Raw genomic sequence first — 21,345 nt, forward strand, 5'->3', positions numbered from 1 at the left:
TAGCCGACAGAGTCTAAATGAAAGTTGTACAACATAATCTCACCTACGCATGGATATAAAGAACGTGAAAAACGGAGCCCGTACGCGAAAGTTACGGAATTTAGAAGACAGAAGCCGGGATTACGCCCAGCGTAATGTAGGAGTACGCCCAGCGTACTCAGGTGCAGGGTTGAGTCCCATCGGCTGCAGCTCTACGCCTAGCTAGACTCGAGTCGTAAGCCATGACGCAAAGTTACGCCCAGCGTAACGCGTACGCCCAACGTACTCGACTTTCCAGCACTATAAATAGAAGGCTTGAGGTACGGATTTTGGCACACCTTCTCAAAACTCTCACTTACTCCCACATACTTTCAAGCACCAGAAGCTGTCCCGACACCCTCGGTTTCCGCACCCAATTCCCCGAAGAAGGTTCTACGCTACCGAGATCCCCGAAGAGCTCGAGGACGTAGCTTTCCACGGTTGAAGTTCTGCTCGACTCTAGCCCCACTCTCTTCAAACCAAACAAGTGAGTTCATACCCCTACCTTTCAAGTCTTTTCATGTTTTAAGGGGGAAATACAAGTACAATACAAGTAAAAGTATCATTTTATAAACATAAATGTAACATCTATCTTATTGATTATCGATACCAAGAACTTACTTTACGTATAAAGGGCTAGTATATCATCAAGTTATTTTCACCAAATGGAACATAATTTTTGAAAAACTATAATGGGTATAGTTAGCAAGTTATTCATACATTCTTACGTATACATCTAGAAAAAACGAAATACTTTCAAACAAGTGATGTGAGGTATTCAAACTTCAACGTACTCTTATGTATGCATTTCAAGTCCTGTATTATATACCATAATCTCTTGGAGGGAGACTGTGATACTTGTGTATAGATCTATACGGGATTGACAGCCCCGCACCTAAACTGCTAGCTACAGTTAGACCAGCAGGTCTGGGGTGACAAATGTCATAACACTATAACACCTGAAGAATGTTGTTACAGACAGTCAGTGTCAATAGTATGGTTATAAGACTCACATGAAATTATAAAAACAAGTTTGATTTATGAGATTCATATATGTATTCAGTTTTCTACATTATTTTGAGCACAAAGTTTATCTTTATCAGTCAAATACGAAAAATACTAACACACTCCAACTTTGGGAACTTTTCAAACTATTTATAGAAAATATTGCATTTTCTAAAAACCTCGTTCATTGATTTGCTACCAAAAGGACATACTTTTCAATACAAAACACTTATGAACTCACCAACTTAATTGTTGACACTTTTTCGAACCCACTTGTATTTCTCAGGGAATCAGTAATACAGGTAACCACCAGCTTTTGAAGAAGGAATGCTAAGGACGTTTATTATTAAACATTTACATCATCATATTGTAATATTCTTTTGGAAATATGTATAACGCAACAACATACGTTTTTATTATATATATGATGGTTGTGTTACTTTCTTTACAATATTCAATTGTTATGGTACTATGTGAAGTCATCCACCCCCGAATGTTTCCGCCATTCTGGTTTGGGGGTGTGACATTAAACCTGTCAATGTAGGTTACTATGTCTGAGCTGACCATCGTTAACTCCCAAAGTTCTTGTTCCATCTTTTGAACTTCGCCCCTCGAGCAGTATTCTTCCAGCATCATCTCCTTCAGGTTTTCCTAGCCCATAGAGTTAGCCACTGATAGAGTCATTGACTTAAGATGGCCATTCCACCATGTTAGGACTCTCCCAGAGAAGGTACAGGCACCAAAATTGACTTTGCTCCCTTCTGGGCATGAAAAAATTTCGAAGACCAAATCTGTTTTCTCGAACCATCGCATCAGAGTGATGACTCCTCCATCTACATTGAAGGATTTGGGTTTGCAGCTCATGAAGTCCTTATACAAAAATTCATGTGGGTATTTGTGGGTATCTCCATGGTTGGTTGGATGAGCACCGCTACCAGATCCACTGATATCATTTGCGTGAATTTGGGTTAGGGCGGCAACCGTTGTTGCTGTTACCGCTGCCTAAAAAGCAGCTAGGTCGAACTGTGGTGGTGGATTCTCTGTCGTGCTGTTGACTACGCGAATTACTGGTCTACCGCAAGGCATCTTTTGCTAAGAATACAAATATGAGATGGACTGAGTCTATAGCTGAGGATAAAAGCCGAGAGCTGAAAGAGAAGGTTATCCTAGTTTTGAGTGTATCTGATCCTGACTTCCACAGGGTTATGGAAACAATTCATAATAGAGTCTATACCAAATAAACTTTATGAATTAGGAATGGCTATCCTCAAATGAATATCTGTGACCTGAATAATTGTTACCAGTTGCATGTAAAGAAAATAATCCTAACATATAATGTGAGTAGTGTTTCCACTAACTCATTAAGTTAACCAAGATTATTATATATTAGTGTGACGCATATGACTTTATTGGTTACTTCGGTTGATCCTTCATCGAAAACTTCTCATGAACCTGCTCTTGTTCCTCCTTTACTTTTTACGTTAACCACTATGAGGATGTGGTTACATCTATCTGGGTTTGTCGTGCGAGAATGGAAATGTCTAAAGAATCTAGGAGATTAAGGGTAACTTTATGGGGTGATCCTTACAGAGTCCTTCTATAATTATACAATGTATACAAGTTGTATATAATTTATGATTAAATAGGCCTTCTAATAAGTGATCCTACTCCTAAACCACAACCAAACAAGGAATAGGTAGTGAAGCGTAGATCACCAATTCTAAGTCTATAAAATCTCAATTATATAAAACCTTAGGACTATACACTGCATTATTATAGACCTATCTGTAAGGGTCTTTTAAGTTATCAAATAATTTATTTATATAATGCCTAAAATACTCCTATAGTATTTTAATGTAATGTACTTAGTATGTTCCAGATTTGATATCGTGTTATAATGTCATAGAATACTCCTATAGTATTCTAACTTTCATGTTCTAATCTTTAATCTCATGTATAGAATTGTCACACCCCCAAAATCGGTGAACGACGGAAACGTTCTGGGGTGGAGGACGTCATGTACAATATCACAACAATGTAAAGTAGTAAACAAGCAACAACATCATCCATTGCATTAATAGTATAATTTCATACAAGGGTGTTCTGTCAAGTTATATAGACACCAAAAATTGTATACATCAAAATAATAGAGGAGTCTTGAACAAGCTCCTTCTTCTCAAAATCCGGCACATGTACCTGTCTACTGGTGACCTGAAAATACAAGTTATTTTGAAAGCGGGTATCAGCTTTAAAGCTGGTGAGATCATAAGTATATTAGTGTCTGCGTTTGTATGAAATCATTTGTAAGATGTTTTGTAATGTATAAGTTATGTTAAGTTTTGTATTGTTTGTATTTGTTTGAACTCTCCTAGAAAACCCTATGTTTTCTACTAAAAGTAGCCTCCTACCAAGGCATCTAGTATCTATGTTTGTGTCTCATGTAAGAGTGTGTATTTTCCCAACTCCGACTATCATTAACCAAAAGTATAGATTTTTGCATCACCGTGCATCATATGCATGATCACGAAGTGAATACAATGGGGAAAATATTATAGTACTGTAGTGCTATACTAAGTAACTACTGTTGTACTAAGTACCTTAAGCAATGATAATTTTTAAGGTAACATGTGATCGGCCTGTATCTTGCTACCGACTCAATAGTAAAACGACAATGTAAGATGCCGTAAAAATGACGTTTGGCACCCGTAGACTTGCAAGTCCCACTATAGCGAGCAGCAAGGTGTAGGATAGTCAATCCAATATAGATCTATACTCAAACTCATACGCTCCCCAATGAAGGAGATTCTAATATAAAAACAGTCATGGCAGGTAGTGCCATGCCCTGTTTAATGGCTCACATATCTGTGTTAATGTATATGTAATGTATATGTGTGTTAGCTGTATTGTGTGTTCTTTCTCTGTCTAGCCTGTATGTTTGTTTCTCGTCATAGTGTCTATTGTATGTTTCTCCTCACTTTGTTTCATGTTTGATTCTCATCATAGTATGTATTGACTCGTGTATGAACTAACTCATTGTATGTTTCATTGTTCTAGTAATAGTATCTTCCTAAACTACCCCTATGGTAGCTTATTAGTAAAGTATGAACATGTTTGTATGCCCTTGCTACCCAAGGGCATGGAATTGGATGAAGGAAATAACCTTTTATATCTATATACATATACATAATATATAACTAGGATTCAAACAACCTTTGGACAACTAACCTCGATACCCTAAGACCACATCAAACAAGAACAGGAAGCAGGGTAGACTAGCAGTCCTAAGTCCTTTCAATCCTACTTATATAACTATATTTATACAGATACATAGAATATAAGTTTAAAAGAGTTTATGTAAAAGTATTTGACCATTGAAGGAGTTTGTAAGACAATTTGAGGTAAACCAGTTTGATAAATAGTTTGGAAAGTAAGAAAACCATTTGCTTGGTAGTCATTAATCACATGTGATTGATATGATAACTATAATTGTTCAACTTGTATTCACCCCCTATAAAAGCATTTAAAAACATTTCAAAGGTATATTTACGGGTATGAACTCACCCGTAGTGAGTGGTTCTGATGACAATGTAGGATATGTTGCTAAGTATCAAGTGGTGACTTGAGTATACACGTGAATCCTATTTAGCATATATTGGCACATATATGAATATAATTAGTGTGATGAACAACTAATTAACGAATTGGGACCACCTTAGGGACTAGTAAACACTTCTTTTGAAGTGTTACAACCATAAATGATTGTACGAAGGGTTAACAGGCTATATAAGAGAGTTTATGGCCAAAATACACACTATATATATGTGTGTGCGACCATGTGTGCGGCCAGGTGTACTGCCAGCACATGTGTCCGGCCATGTGTGCGGCCAGGTGTGCTGCCAGAAGCGTGTGCTGCCAGAAAACATGGTGTTCTTGGTGTTCTTGGTGAAATATGTTACCTTTCCGGATGATACTTGAGAGGATTTGCGAGTCCTAGCTTTGTAAGACTGTAAGAAATGATCAAAATGACCAAGGGTAGTATATATAGGAGGGTATGTGCGGTTGGAGGTGTGTGTGGTTGGCCTGTAAGAAATGATCGAAATGATCAAAAAGTGTCGTCCCGAAATTAGAATTTAAGCAAATAAGTAATTACAAGCAATTACGTAAAAAATGAGGGTATTTCAGTTTCATCTGATCCTCTCATTCCCAAGTGAATTCGGGTCCTCGCTTGGCATTCCAACGAACCTTCACTACTGGGATACGGCTTTTTTTCGTTTGCTTGACCTCTCGGTCCATGATCTCTACTGGTTCTTCCACGAAGTTGAGGCTCTCGTTGATCTCGATCTCGTCGAGTGGGATTACAAGAGTCTTGTTGGACAGACACCTTTTCAAGTTCGATACGTGGAAGGTAGAATGTACGTTACTAAGTTCATTCGGTAGATTGAGTTTATAAGCTACTGGGCCAATTCTGGCAAGAATTCGAAAGGCCCAATGTACCTTGGATTTAGCTTTCCACACTTTCCAAAGCGTATCAAGCCCTTCCAGGGTGAGACCTTCAATAGAACATGGTCGCCCACCTGGAATTCCAATGGTTTTCTACGTTTATCAGCGTAGCTTTTCTCTCGGTCTCTGGAGGCTTTCAATCGTTCACGGATTTGAACGATCTTCTCCGTCGTTTCCTGTATGATCTCTGGACCTGTGAGAGTGCTTTCAGGAACTCGTCCTTTAGCTAACTGGGTATCACCCACCTCATCCCAACACAGAGGGGATCTGCACTTGGGCCATAGAGGGCCTCGAAGGGAGCAGCCTTTATGCTTGTGTGATAACTGTTGTTGCAGGAAAATTCGACAAGGGGTAAATGAGTATCCAATGGTTTCCCAAAGTCGATCACACAGGCTTGTAACATATCTTCCAAGGTTTGAATAGTCCTCTCACTTTGTCCGTCTGTCTGCGGATGGTAGGCTGTACTCATGTCCAACCTAGTTCCTAGGGAATTCTGTAGCGACTGCCAGAACCTAGAAGTGAACCTACTATCTCTGTCCGAGATAATGGATATGGGAACACCGTGCAGTCGTACTATCTCCCTAATGTAAGTTCTTGTAAGTTTCTCCATCTTGTTTGTTTCTTTGATTGGCAGGAAGTGTGCAGAATTGGTCAATCTGTCAACGATGACGCATATGGTATCAAGTCCACCTATTGTCTTGGGCAACATGGTAATGAAATACATAGTGATCCGCTCCCACTTCCATTCTCGGATCTCCAGCTGTTGTAGGAGGCCTGAGGGTTTCTGGTATTCGACCTTGACCTTGGTGCAAGTAAGGCATTTACTTACGAAGGTAGCAATCTCTGCTTTCATGTTAGGCCACCAGTATAAATTTTTAAGATCCAGGTACATCTTATCTGAACCTGGGTGAACGGAATAACGAGTGTTGTGCGCCTCGTTTGTGACCAAGTCTCTGAAACCACCTAGTTTTGGGGTCCAGATCCGGTCCATGAAATAATAAGCTCCGCCACCCTTAACCTCCAAGTTCTTATCCATTCCTCTCAGGGATTCACTCGCCACGTTTTCAGGCTTCAAAGCGTCGAGTTGGGACGCCTGTATTTGTGTGGATAAGTGTGAATGGATAGTCATAGTCAATGATTTGACCCTACGACCAGAATATTCCTTCCGACTTAGGGCGTCGGCTACTACATTGGCCTTGCCGGGATGATAACGAATTTCACATTCGTAGTCACTGAGTAGCTCGACCCACCGTCGTTTTCTCATGTTGAGCTCCTTCTGGTCGAAGATGTGTTGTAAGCTCTTGTGGTCTTTAAAGATAGTGCTCTTCGTACCGTACAGGTAGTGTCTCCAGATCTTCAGAGCAAACACAACTGCTCCTAGTTCAAGATCATGGGTCGTATTGTTGACCTCATGTGTCTTCAGCTATCTAAGGCATAGGCGATGAACTTACCTCGCTGCATCAGAACACATCCGAGTCCTTGATTCGATGCGTCGCAATAGACAACGGAGTCTTCTATTCTTTCGGGAAGGGATAGTATTGGTGCGGTGCACAAGTCTCGTTTGAGTGTTTGGAACTCTCTCTCCTGCTTTTCTTCCCAGTCAAAGGATACGCCCTTCTGGGTAAGTGTTGTAAGAGGCTTAGATATGCGGGAGAAGTTCTGAATAAACCTGCGATAGTAGCCAGCGAGGCCTAGAAATTGATGAATTTTTGTAGGCGTCTTTAGTGCTGACCAACTCTCAATGGCTTTAATTTTGGAAGGGTCCACGTGTATTCCTCTTTGCTAACCACGTGCCCTAAGAATTCGAATCGTCGAATCCAAAATTCGCATTTCGAGAACTTCGCATAGAGCTTCTCCGAACGTAATCTCTCGAGGACTTGTCGCAAATGTTGACTATGCTCCTCTTTACTATGAGAGTAGATAAATATGTCATCGATGAAGACGATGACGAACTGATCTAAGTACGGACGACACACCTTATTCATTAAGTCCAGGAATATTGCGGGCGCGTTTGTTAAACCGAACGGCATCACTACAAATTCGTAGTGCCCATAACGAGTTCGAAAGGCTGTCTTCGGAAAATCCTCCCCTAGCACTTGTAATTGGTGATATCCGGATCTTAAGTCAATTTTTGAAAAGAAGTTCGCCCCTTGAAGTTGATCAAATAAGTCGTCGATTCGAGGCAACGTATAACGATTTTTGACCGTCAGTTTGTTGAGCTCCCTGTAGTCGATGCACATACGAAATGATCCCTCTTTCTTCTTGATGAACAAGACTGGAGCTCCCCATGGTGAGAAGCTTGGTCTTATAAAGCCCTTGCTGAGCAGTTCGTTAAGTTGACCGGACAGCTCTTGCATCTCTGCAGGTGCTAGACGATAGGGAGATTTGGCTACTGGGGTAGCCCCTGGAACTAAGTCAATTCAGAACTCGACTTGATGTTGCGGAGGTAATCCTGGGAGTTCTTCTGGAAAGATGTCGGGAAATTCGCATACCACTGGGATGTTCTGAATGTCCTTCGTTTCGTTTCTCTCATTGACCACATGAGCGAGGAAGGTTGTACATTCCTTTCGCAAGCATTTCTGAGCTTGAATGCTCGAGATTATACGAAGGTTCGTGTCGGGTTTGTCTCCATAAATTACTAATGTTTCGCCAGACAAAAGATTAAGCCGAACAGCCTTTTCATAACACATGATATCGGCACGATGACGACTCAACCAATCCATGCCGATAATGACGTCGGAACTTTTAATTGAGACCGACATGAGATCGATCAAAAATGAATGGCTATCTAAAGTTAGGGTACACCCTATGAATATGCTGCTAGTGCTTTCTGTCTTTCCATTTGCGATTTCTATAGTGAACGGTTCAATAAGTGCTCGTGATTTTTGCCTAAGTAAATGAGCAAATTTTTGGTTCACGAAACTCCTCTCCGCTCCACTATCAAATAGAATGCATGCATAAGAGTTATCGAGGAGGAACGTACCAGTGACCACTGTGGGGTCGGCAACCGCTTCCTCATTTCCTATGGCCAGAACTCTTGCCGATCCACCGACAAACCCTGACTTCGGGCAGTTTCGTTTGAAGTGGCCTACCTCGCCACATCCGTAGCAAGTTTGGCCCACTCCAGCGCCGGGGACTTGGGTGATTGGCCTCGCCGGAGCTTTGCAGAAACGGGTAGTGTGCCCCTTCCTGTTGCAGTTTACACACTGCATTTCCCGACAGGCTCCTACATGGTGGTAGTTACATTTGTTGCAGAGCGGTAGGCTTCCAGAATACTGCTTTATTGAAGTAGCAGCAGTGGTAGGTGTTGTCACCGCATGTACTGCCACAACCTGCCTCTTCTTGGCAGCCTTATTCTTTTTCTTGTCATCCCAAAATTTCTGCTTGGAGTCAGCGGTTCTTGTAGGCTCTGAGATGGCCAGGGTAGTTGTTCTTGTTGCAGCCGGGGTACGAGCCCCATGGTCAATTAGCCGCTGTGCCAATCGTTTGGCACTATCAAATGCAGCTGAATGTGAAGCCAATACACTTGGTATGGGGGCACCAGTCCCCATATGTATCTCTCGATCTTCTTTCCCTCTGAAGGAATCATGTTGGGACAGAGGGCCACCAGTTCACAGAACCCGGCGGTGTAGGCGACTACGTTGGAGCCATTCATGGTTAGGCCCCATAGTTATTCCCGGGCAGTACTCCTCTATATCATTTGCCACTATTAGAGATAGTGACTTAACATGGCTATTCCACCATGTTAGGGCTTTAGTTTCGAAGGTGCAAGCCGCGTACTTCACCTTGCTATCCTCGGAACAAGAGCAGATTTCGAAAACCGATTCGGTTTTCTCGAACCATTGCGAGAGGGAAATGACTCCGCCCGTCCCATTGAAGGACAACGGTTTGCAGTTCGTGAAGTCCTTCAGTGGAACTTGACGAATGGTATTGAGCCATGGCTGTTGCCATAGCTGCAGCTACAATAGCATTCAAGGCTGTCGTGTCGAACTGGGGAGTAGGTGGTCGAGGAGGTGGTGTTTCGTTATTAGGGTTTCTCCTTGGATTTATGCGAGGCGGCATCTTTGATCTATAAGTTTATGAAGATGCAAACATTGATAAGAATTTAATGGAAGAATTTATGAATATGACTCATGGACTAACTCTACATAGCCCAACCATACGATTGAATGTATGTCTATAACTAATAGATGATGACATTTGGATAATAATTCCCATAAGATTAGGTATCTATCAATAATACTGGGATTATAGATGTAACAAGTTTGGGAAAAACTACCCACATAAAGAGGGCTTACATGAACCATAATGGAAAATTTTGACAGACTACAACCTAATCAAGACCTATCGGGTCTAAGATTTACAAGGATAGGAAATTAGCCTAAAGTTTTTACATAACTAGGTTATATCCAAAAGTAAAGTTAATAAGATTCTATCGGCGACGAGAACTGTTAGATTGAGTTCTCGAATCCGACAGAAGACGCTCGATGTCCCTTACACACCTATCCGATCTTGCCTGTTGAGTTTGAAGTTCCCTGACTTCTGCTCGGGTTTCAGCAAGCTCCCTCCGAAGCATTGCATTGCTGACCTGAGCCCTTTCCTGTGCAGACTCTAGTTGGCGAATGTGTACAGTGTTAACACCTATGTTGGCATCAATCTCCAAGATTCGATTGATAGATGATTGCCCCAGTATCGTGTTCCGAGACATCCTTTTAACCATGATGGGTAGAAATCTGTCAGCAGAACCTCCATCAGTGAGGTTGTAGAAACTTCTATCTCCATTGTAGGCAATGGGTTGACCCTGTTCATGGCTCCAAGTATTCAAGTTGGTTGCCCACAAAGGTGTGGGTCCTTGAAATGCAGGTTGGGGATTTTTATTCGGGGCTTGGCCTACTTGAGGTTGGTTGTTGACTTCGGGTTGTGAGTCAGAACCATCAGAAATGCCTTCAGCTTCATGATCATCCAAAGGGATCGGGTGATCATCTTCCGGTTCCTCTTCTAGCCATCCTGCATTGTCATGGTTGGGGAAGTACGGGTCTCCGGGGATATGGAATCCAACCATTTAATCTATGCGAGAATAGGGATAAGGAAATAAGTAATAGACAAACTAACTCGATAATTATTAGATGATCTTTATCGGTTACTCCAATACTTGTTTAGTGCATACCAGCTAATATGCTCATGACAGGATAGCCCTTTGAATAAGTGAATCCTAACTTTAAGCCCACAATCAAACAAGAACAGGAAGTAAAGCAAAGATTTACAGATTCTTAGGCTATGACATCCTAGGCAAATATACCCGTAATGTATCCACTAAGCAACTATTGACATACAAATAAAGATCTTTAATTCTCAGATAAGTGATTATTGTAACACAAAATACTCCTATAGTATTTTAAGTTTAGTGTTCTGTTCTACTCTTCTCGTTGTAGTAGTGTTGGTAAGTTTTTAGACTTGTTGCAACTTCACAACCATACTTAGGCACATGCTAATCACTCCTTGGATAATGCAGTTGACCAGGCTACATCTTCCCAGGGTTGACCATATGTCTCTAAGTCTACTTGTGCAGTCCAACAATCGTAATACTTTTGTGCTATCCTAGTGACACTGATTTTAGTATGAATGCAAGCACGTATACTTAATTAAATATTTTAATATTTAAAAGTATAAACTCTTTATCAGAGTATTTTAATCCCGCTTGTGTTTATAGTTCGTATATCTTTTATGGGTTGATACACTCGATTCACTATAAACAATGCTCTGATACCAATCTGTAACACCCCCAAAACCGGTGAACGGCGGAAACGTTCTGGGGTGGAGGACTTCATGTAAAGTATCACAACAATGTAAAGTAGTAAACAAGCAACAACATCATCCATTGCATTAATAGTACAATTTCATACAAGGGTGTTCTGTACAGTTATATAGACACCAAAAATTGTATACATCAAAATAATAGAGGAGTCTTGAACAAGCTCCTTCTTCTCAAAATCCGACACCTGTACCTGTCTACTGGTGACCTGAGAATACAAGTTATTTTGAAAGCGAGTATCAGCTTTAAAGCTAGTGAGATCATAAGTATATTAGTGTCTGCATTTGTATGAAATCATTTGTAAGATGTTTTGTAATGTATAAGTTATGTTAAGTTTTGTATTGTTTATATTTGTTTGAACTCTCCTAGAAAACCCTATGTTTTCTACTAAAAGTAGCCTCCTACCAAGGCATCTAGTATCTGTGTTTGTGTCTCATGTAAGAGTGTGTATTTTCCCAACTCCGACTATCATTAACCAAAAATATAGATTTTTGCATCACCGTGCATCATATGCATGATCACGAAATGAATACAATGGGGAAAATATTATAGTACTGTAGTGCTATACTAAGTAACTACTGTTGTACTAAGTACCCTAAGCAATTATAACTTTTAAGGTAACATGTGATCGACCTGTATCTTGCTACCGACTCAATAGTAAAACGACAATGTAAGATGTCGTAAAAATTACGTTTGGCACCCGTAGACTTGCAAGTCCCACTATAGCGAGCAACAAGGTGTAGGATAGTAAATCCAATATAGATCTATACTCAAACTCATATGCTCCCCAATGAAGGAGATTCTGATACAAAAACAGTCATGGCAGGTAGTGCCATGCCCTGTTTAATGGCTCACATAACTGTGTTAATGTATATGTAATGTATATGTGTGTTACCTGTATTGTGCGTTCTTTCTCTGTCTAGCCTGTATGTTTGTTTCTCGTCATACTGTCTATTGTTTGTTTCTCCTCACTTTGTTTCATGTTTGATTCTCATCATAGTATGTATTGACTCATGTATGAACTGACTCATTGTATGTTTCATTGTTCTAGTAATAGTATCTTCCTAAACTACCCCTATGGTAGCTTATTAGTAAAGTATGAACATGTTTGTATGCCCTTGCTACCCAAGGGCATGGAATTGGATGAAGGAAATAACCTTTTATATCTATGTACATATACATAATATATAACTAGGATTCAAACGACCTTCGAACAACTAACCTCGATACCCTAAGACCACATCAAACAAGAACAGGAAGCAGGGTAGACTGGCAGTCCTAAGTCCTTTCAATCCTACTTAGATAACTATATTTATATAGATACACAAAATATAAGTTTAAAAGAGTTTAAGTAAAAGTATTTGACCATTGAAGGAGTTTGTAAGACAATTTGAGGTAAAACAGTTTGATAAATAGTTTGGAAAGTAAGAAAACCATTTGCTTGGTAGTCATTAATCACATGTGATTGATATAATAACTAGAATTGTTCAACTTGTATTCCCCCCCTATAAATGCATTTAAAAACATTTCAAAGGTATATTTAGGGGTATGAACTCACCTGTAGTGAGTGGTTCTGATGACAATGTTGGATCTGTTGCTAAGTATCAAGTGGTGACTTGAGTACACACGCGAATCCTATTTAGCAAATATTGGCACATATATGAATATAATTAGTGTTATGAACAACTAATTAACGAATTGGGACCACCTTAGGGACTAGTAAACACTTCTTTTGAAGTGTTACAACCATTAATGATTGTACGAAGGGTTAACAGGCTATACAAGAGAGTGTATGGCCAAAATACACACTATATGTGTGTGTGCGGCCAGGTGTGCTGCCAAAAAACATGGTGTTCTTGGTGTTCTTGGTGTTCTTGGTGAAAGAGGTTACCTTTCCGAATGATACTTGAGAGGATTTTTGAGTCCTAGCTTTGTAAGAGTGTAAGAAATGATCAAAATGACCAAGGGTAGTATATATAAGAGGGTGTGTGCGGTTGGAGGTGTGTGTGGTTGGCCTGTGTGCGGCTGGCTGGCCGCACACACTAGTGTGCGGCCGCACACACCTGGTTTGGTGTGTTTGGCACTATTTTCCAATGCTACACCCAAACTAACCCATCCTACGACACGTATCTCAATTATTGTAAGCTTTAAGCACTCGTTTAGACCCAAAACTTCATTATAAAATAGCAAAACGAAGCTAACTTTTATAAAAATGAAGAATGTAAACTAGAAATTTCGGGTTATCACAAGAATTTGGTAATTTTAAGACAGTTACAACACCACATCGCTCCCAAACACATGTCGGTCACATCTCGAATATGTAACGATCCAAAAATTCCAACCAATTTAAATTTTTCAAAACCAACCTGATTCCATTAAAGTTATTACAAAAAGGTTTTCAATTCAATTTATATAAAGTATTCCCAAAATCACATCACAACAAAAACATGAGGAGCGGTACGATCACACCTTCGCCTTGCCACGGTCTCCTGAAGAACCTGAAAAAACATAAAACCACAACTGTAACCCCAGAAGCTTAGTGAGATACCCCCAAAATACCAACTATATATACCATACGTGCATAACATGCCATAACATATCCGATCACAGAACAGCCATGCACTTCAGGTCTACTGTGTGACCGGTCCGCCACACCGGCCAACATTCCACCTGGTCCACCCTTCGAGTCTACAGTATGACTGGTCCGCCCGCACCGGGCCTTCAGTCGGCCTGGTCCACTCTCCGAGCCTCGGCACATCTGGTCCGCCCTCTTGGGGCCTACAGCCTATCCGGACTGCTAGCTGGACCTTCGGGACAACCGGTCCACCCTGGGTATCTTGGCCTACCGCACAAAGCAGGACCCGCCTCAACCCAACTCCAATCCAAACAAACATGTGCACATAAACATACAATCACATAACAATTCACAGTCAACAAATCGATCAAACAGATCACATATCATATCATCATCCTAACCAGGATACTGACCTAACTGGTCACTAGCATAGCATCACCCTACATAACAGGATACCGACCTTAACTAAGTCTCCAACACATACCATCCTAACTACCAGGATGCAAACATATCAAGCAGTAACATAACAACAAATGCACGGATCTCAATCCGATAAAGGGCCGACCTTGGTGCCTTAGACCCTGTTGATATAGTGAGGATAACTCACCTCGGAACTTCCGACCGAACGGATAACCCCGAGCTGCTCCGACCACTGATAAGATCTCCGCCACTCGCCAACCACCAAAACACTGAACTCAAAATAATATCCAACAATTACCCCAAATGCCCCTGGAGAATAACTGGTCAACCCTTGGTCAAAGTCAAAGTCAACCCTTGACTGACTCTACGCGCCGAGTCAACCCGATGACTCGCCGAGTCCCAATGCTCATAATTTCCCCAATCCTCGACTCCACTTGCCGAGTCACCCTGAGACTCGCCGAGTCCAACAACTCTGAGTCTACTCACACACCACTCACCGAGTCACCCCTTGAGTCACCGATTCACGATTCAACCAGAAAGGATTGAGACTCTTCGACAAGACTCGCCGAGTCAACGGCTATCTTCAACCTACTCGCCGAGTTGTTCTTCCAACTCGCCGAGTTCCAGGCCATCTGCATCCAACTCGCCGAGTCCCAGCTTATCTTCAAGCAACTCGCCGAGTCAATCTATGTGACTCACCGAGTACCACCGGGTCTGAATCCATACAGAGGCTTTCCAAGCCATGCAGATGATCCAAACCATAGATCTACTCTTCCTAAGGCCACCCACCACGTAAAGTGGCAAACTTTACGTGAATCCTAGGAGATCTAGGGCTTTTCACTCTAAGGTCTGGGTTTGGGACAAGATAGCTCCTTCAATCACTCACAAATGGGGACTTTTATGCATTCTAACCCTTCTCCAATCCAGATCTGAGGTAGCAACCTCAGATCTAACCTCTAAACTCCAATACACCAAAGGACAAGATCTCTAACACCTCCAAAAATGATGAATCAAGATAATAGCTGCTCAAACAATGAAATAATACCTCAAAAGGAAACTCCAAGTGTAGATTAACCCGAATCCTTGCAAAGCCCTTTGATCCAAGCCTCTTCTCCTTCAAGATTTCTTCAACCACCACATCTCCAAGCCCCCAAATGCACCTTGATCCTCTCACACATAACAACTAGGGTTTCTGGACTTAAGAGAGAGTAGAGAGGCTGGGGGAAAGGATGTTATGTTCTTTATATAGGGCTCATCCTCCGGATTTAGGGTTTTCTCCACTCAGCGCCTACTCGCCGAGTCCATCCACAGACTCGCCGAGTCAGCCACTTAACATGCGACCAAGTTGCGACCCTACTCGCCGAGTCCACCCATGGACTCGCCGAGTTCCCTTCCAAATTTATTCTTTTAGCGCTTCAACTTTACTCTTGATATTCCGGGATGTTACAATTCTCCCCCACTTAAATTAGGCTTCGCCCTCGAAGCCTGCGACAACAAAACTCTAGAAATACTCCCGCAACGCGCCACCTGGCATTAACCAGACTAGGTTCCTCAAGGCACAACCATCGAAACTCGAACTCCCTTTCTCATTCCTTACGGTGTTCTGACCACCGTCTCAAGCCGGCCACCGGCTTTAACCTCTGATAGCCTCACTTAACATCTGAGTACAACCCATGATGCAACACTGCTCCAAATCACAACCATTATTCGACCCATAAGAGCTAGAGATAATCATGCACCATCGAATTCCCGATATGAGTCCGACTCTATTCATCCCTTGCCGACAAAATGACACATTCTTCAGAGCAACTTCCATGAGTTCTCCTCTTGCAATCCCATACACATGCTGAACTAGCTCTAGCACCCTCGGGTTGGGAAAACCCATCACACTGACGACACCTCCAAACATCCCCCATGATGAATTACTCCTACATACTCCATTCCTTGATCAAATCAAACTGGGAATCCAAGACTCCATCCCTGCACCCCTTCCGAGCCTCTTGGCTCTACACCCTCGGAATTCCTTCCGTGACCTCAGCAGACATCCAATCTGGATGTGATTCCATTCCACTGCCGCAAACACGCTGCTCAATGACCATACTTGGATTACTCCAATCATAACCCTGCACTGCTGCTTTCACTTTCATGAACTTACACTCCCTCTCGGATCTACATTCTTCCCTATCCTTACCAAGGAAAACCACTTGGCTGCCTTGATACTACCATAAGTTCCACGACGCTCGCCCATTGCTACACTACTCCTTCATAGCGTAACTTCTATCCATCCAACACACATGCTCTGACTCTGTTCACTGGGACTCTCAAGCCCATACACTATCTCCACTAATCAAGACCAATACCCGGGGCCAGACCATCTAACGCTAATACATCGCAACATACTCAAACCATTTCCTTGCACCGATCTAACAATACCTGCAGAGTCTTCAGCATGACTGGACCGCCTTACCAGGCCTTCAGCCAATCTGGACCACTCTCAGAACCTTCAGCCAATCTGGAGCGCCCTCCAGGGCCTTCAGTCTGGCTGGACCGTTCCCCGAGCCTTCGGCCTGACTGGTACGCCTATCGAACTTCAGTCTATTCGGACCGCTCAACTAGCATTCATTATTCCGAGCTATCTCTCCGAGAGATCCTCCCATGCATACTATTCTAGCCCTCTAGGGGTTCCGAACTCTATCTCCATCATACATAATCGATCCCAGGCCCTCCAAAATCAAATGCCCTAGGTCTGTAACCCGCCCCACATGCCCGACGCTTACTCATACCAGCCTACACTCTGGGCTGACAGATCACTGCTGAATCCCAAACAGCTAAGCCACCTCACATGCTCAACGATCTTCCGGAGAATTTTCCAATTATCCCCCACTTATAGCACTGATTATCAACCACAGGTCGCTATCACCGACCTCCCAAAACAACCCTGCACAAAACCAACACTTACACGCGGACTGATTTCCACTAGCACTAACAACCTTCACAAAAGTCACATTTCCATGCTGATCATCCCGCTCGAAAGAAACTCAATCTGCAGCTAACCACCCCTCAGAAGCAGATGTTACCCGGCCTTCCGACCAATGCCAGGTTTCCACTATCAACCCCTCATGAAAGATAACCAACGAAATTCCCATCACTAACCCATAACCATAACATAATTCACAAAGAACAACGAATACCACACCGAAAACTACACAATGACACTAGCAGATAAATAATACCCACAATAGTCACAAGATAATCAAGACATCAAGAAAGAAACATACCCGTGACTGCATCCGGCACTGCTATGACCTCCTCTGCTGTAAGCTGATAAGCACGACCCTGAGCCCTTGGGGGCTCCGCTCCACCCTGACCTCCACCCGTGATCCTCAAAGTGGCCGGTGCTGGAGCCTGCACCGGTCCTGCAGCAAGCTGTGGACAATTGACCCTCAAATGTCCAACCTGATGACAATGATAACAAATCCTCAAATCCCGAACCGGCGGTGACTGCCGACAATCCCTCGCATAGTGCCCCTCCTTTCCGCACTTGCGGCATGCACCACCGGACCTACAAACTTCGGTGTGACTCCTACCACACTTCCCACAAGCGTGGCTACTCAGATCCCCCACTCTAGAATCAACGGTCTTGGACCGTTTCGGTGCCGGCTGCGACTGCACCGGAGCCTGCCTCAGCTCACGCAACTGCAACTCAATCTCTATCTCGCGCCGCCTGGCGGCCTCCTGTAACTCCAATCGCACCTCTGCGTAGACACAAACTATCTGATATCCCTCTTGAGCATACTCAGATATCGGGACATCTGAGCCTGCTCCGAAGCGAACTCAGGGCAAAACATCGCCCTCTCAGTGAACATCCTGGTGATCTCAGTCACCGACTCCGAACCCTGCTTCAGCTCCAGGAACTCCTGAGCCAATCTCTCTCTCCACCCGTGGAACATAACGAGTGTTGAACATCTCTCTGAACTGATCCCATGAAACCGCAACCCTTTACGCATCCGAATATGACCCCGTGGTCAATCTCCACAAATCCTTCGCCCCGAGCCTCAACAGATTCAGAGCACACCTCACCCTCTGATCAGCAGGGCATGAACACGTGAAGAAACACCCCTCCACGTCCGATAACCATCTCATAGCGAAAATCGGGTCCTAAACTCCATCAAAGGTGGGGGGCTTCGTATTATCGAAGTCCCGATACTGAAAACCCCGACCAGCTCCTCCCCCTGCCGCTACTTCAGCCGCTGTAGCCGTCGCGGTAGCCGTCTCTGTGAGAGCCGCATAGCGCTCATCAAAATTCTCAACCATGGCGGTCTTGATCGACCTAAGTAGTTCCGACAACTCAGCCCAGAACAATGCAGCCACCTCATCATGCAGGATCACACGAATCCTCGCATCCAACTCGCACGAGCTCATCTGACCAATAACCTCGGGCGGCACAGACCTGCCCGGAACTCCCTCTCCTGCTCCCGATCCTGACCTGGATCCACTCCCAGCATGCTTCAGAATCTCCATACTGAAAAACACATCAATAACTCAGATACTTCCCACTAACCCGGGAGCCAACCCCTGAAACAAACCTAAAGGTTGTGGCTTACTTGATACGCGTATGGGTCCTATGCTTTCAGTAGTACGGGCCCATACTACCTTCCACACATACCCATATTTATATCAATTATCACCACAACACGCTAGTGAAAACATGCATAACAAGAACTCAACCCTCACTCCTAGAGGAACACTAGAAATCTCTCACAGAAGAATCCCTAGGCTAATAGGCATCATAAATCAGGCAACATATCATGAAACCCTGAAGATCCGTAGCCTAGCACTAGCATGCTGCTCTATGAAAGATCAAAAAAAAAATATCATGTATGGTATTTTGGGATTACTTACTGGCTCCGGCTGATCGTACCTCCGCGTCCTCCTTTACTCGTTTTGAAAACCATTTTAAATTCTCTTTTGAAAACCCTCCTCGATTTGAGACTGGAGTCACACAAGTGTTCCACCAATTCACTCAAACCAAGGCTCTGATACCAACTTGTAACCACCCAAAAATTGCAACGAATTTAAATTTTTCAAAAACAACCTGATTCCATTAAAGTTAGTACAAAAAGGTTTCCAATTCAACTTATTTAAAGTATTCCCAGAATCACATCACAACAAAAACATGAGGAGCGGTACGATCACGCCTTCACCTTGCCACGGTCTCCTGAAGAACCTGAAAAACATAAAACCACAACTATAAGCCCGGAAGCTTAGTGAGATATCCCCAAAATACCAACCACATATACCATACGCGCATAACATGCCATAACATATCTGATCAGAGAACAACCATGCACTTCGGGTCTACTGTGTCACTGGTCCGCCACACCGGCCAACAGTCCACCTGGTCCACCCTCCGAGTCTACAGTATGACAGGTCCGCCCGCCTCGGGCCTTCAGTCGGCCTGGTCCACTATCCGAGCCTCGACACGTCTGGTCCGCCCTCTTGGGGCCTACAGCCTATCCGGACCGCTCACTAGGCCTTCGGGACAACCGGTCCGCCGTGGGTATCTTGGCCTACCGCACAAAGTAGGACCCGCCTCAACCCAACTCCAGTCCAAACAACCATGTGCACATAAACATACAATCACATAAAAATTCACAGTCAACAAATCGATCAAACAGATCACATAGCATATCATCATCCTAACCAGGATACCGACCTAACCGGTCACTAGCATAACATCACCCTACATAACAGGATACCAACCTCAACCAGGTCTCTAACACATACCATCCTAACTACCAGGATGCAAACATATCAAGCAATAACATAACAACAAATGCCCGGATCTCAATCCGATAAAGGGTCGGCCTTGGTGCCTTAGACCCTGTTGATATAGTGAGGATAACTCACCTCGGAACTGCCGACCGAACAGATAAACCCGAGCGGCTCTAAACTCCAATACATCAAAGGACAAGATCTTTAACACCTCCAAAAATGATGAATCAAGATAATAGTAGCTCAAACAATGAAATAATACCTCAAAAGGAAACTCCAAAAGAAGATTAACCCGAATCCTTGCAAAGCCCTTTGATCCAAGCCTCTTCTCCTACAAGATTTCTTCAACGACCACCTCGCCAAGCCCCCAAATGCACCTTGATCCTCTCACACACGACAACTAGGGTTTCTGGACTTAAGAGAGAGTAGAGAGGCTGGGGGAAGGATGTTATGTTCTTTATATAGGGCTCATCCTCCGGATTTAGGGTTTTCTCCACTCAGCGCCTACTCGCCGAGTCCATCCATAAACTCGCCGAGTCGACCACTTAACACGCGACGAAGTCGCGACCCTACTCGCCGAGTCCACCCATGGACTCGCTGAGTTCCGTTCCAAATTTACTCTTTTAGCCCTTCAACTTTACTCTTGATATTCCGGGATGTTACTGAATGAATATAGTTGATCAGGCTATATTGATCCTAGCTATGATTACATAACTGTTCAGGTTTGATGATAGTGTTCAACCTTTAAATACTTTAGTTCTGTTCTTCTTGTGATACTTGGTCTACATGTATAAGCAAGTAGGTATTTTTTTTTATAACTTATCGTTATACTTTTAAAATATATCATTATCCAGAGCACTTAAGCCCCATTGTATTTATAGTTGTATATCTTTTATCAGTTGATATACTTAGTTTACTATAAATATTGCTCTGATACCAATCTGTCACACCCTAAAACCGGAACGGTGGAAACGTTTGGGGGTGGAGGACGTCATGTTTAGTGTCACAAGACATGCATAATAGTAATCAAAGAAATGAAAAACCATTTCATTTGAAAGAAAGTGTTTTGAAAGTGTGTGTTCACAAAACATAGAATACATAATCAAATAACAAAACAAGACTTGAAGCTATAATGCTCCATCTTCTGAATTCCCAACACGAGTACCTGTCTACTAGTCTCCTGAGAATACAAGTTATTTTGAAAGAGTTGATCAACAATTAATCTGGTGAGTTCATAAGA

Source organism: Lactuca serriola, chromosome 1, assembly GCF_051521515.1.
Source record: "Lactuca serriola cultivar US96UC23 chromosome 1, Lser_US96UC23_V15, whole genome shotgun sequence".
In the NCBI taxonomy this organism is placed as follows: domain Eukaryota; kingdom Viridiplantae; phylum Streptophyta; class Magnoliopsida; order Asterales; family Asteraceae; genus Lactuca; species Lactuca serriola.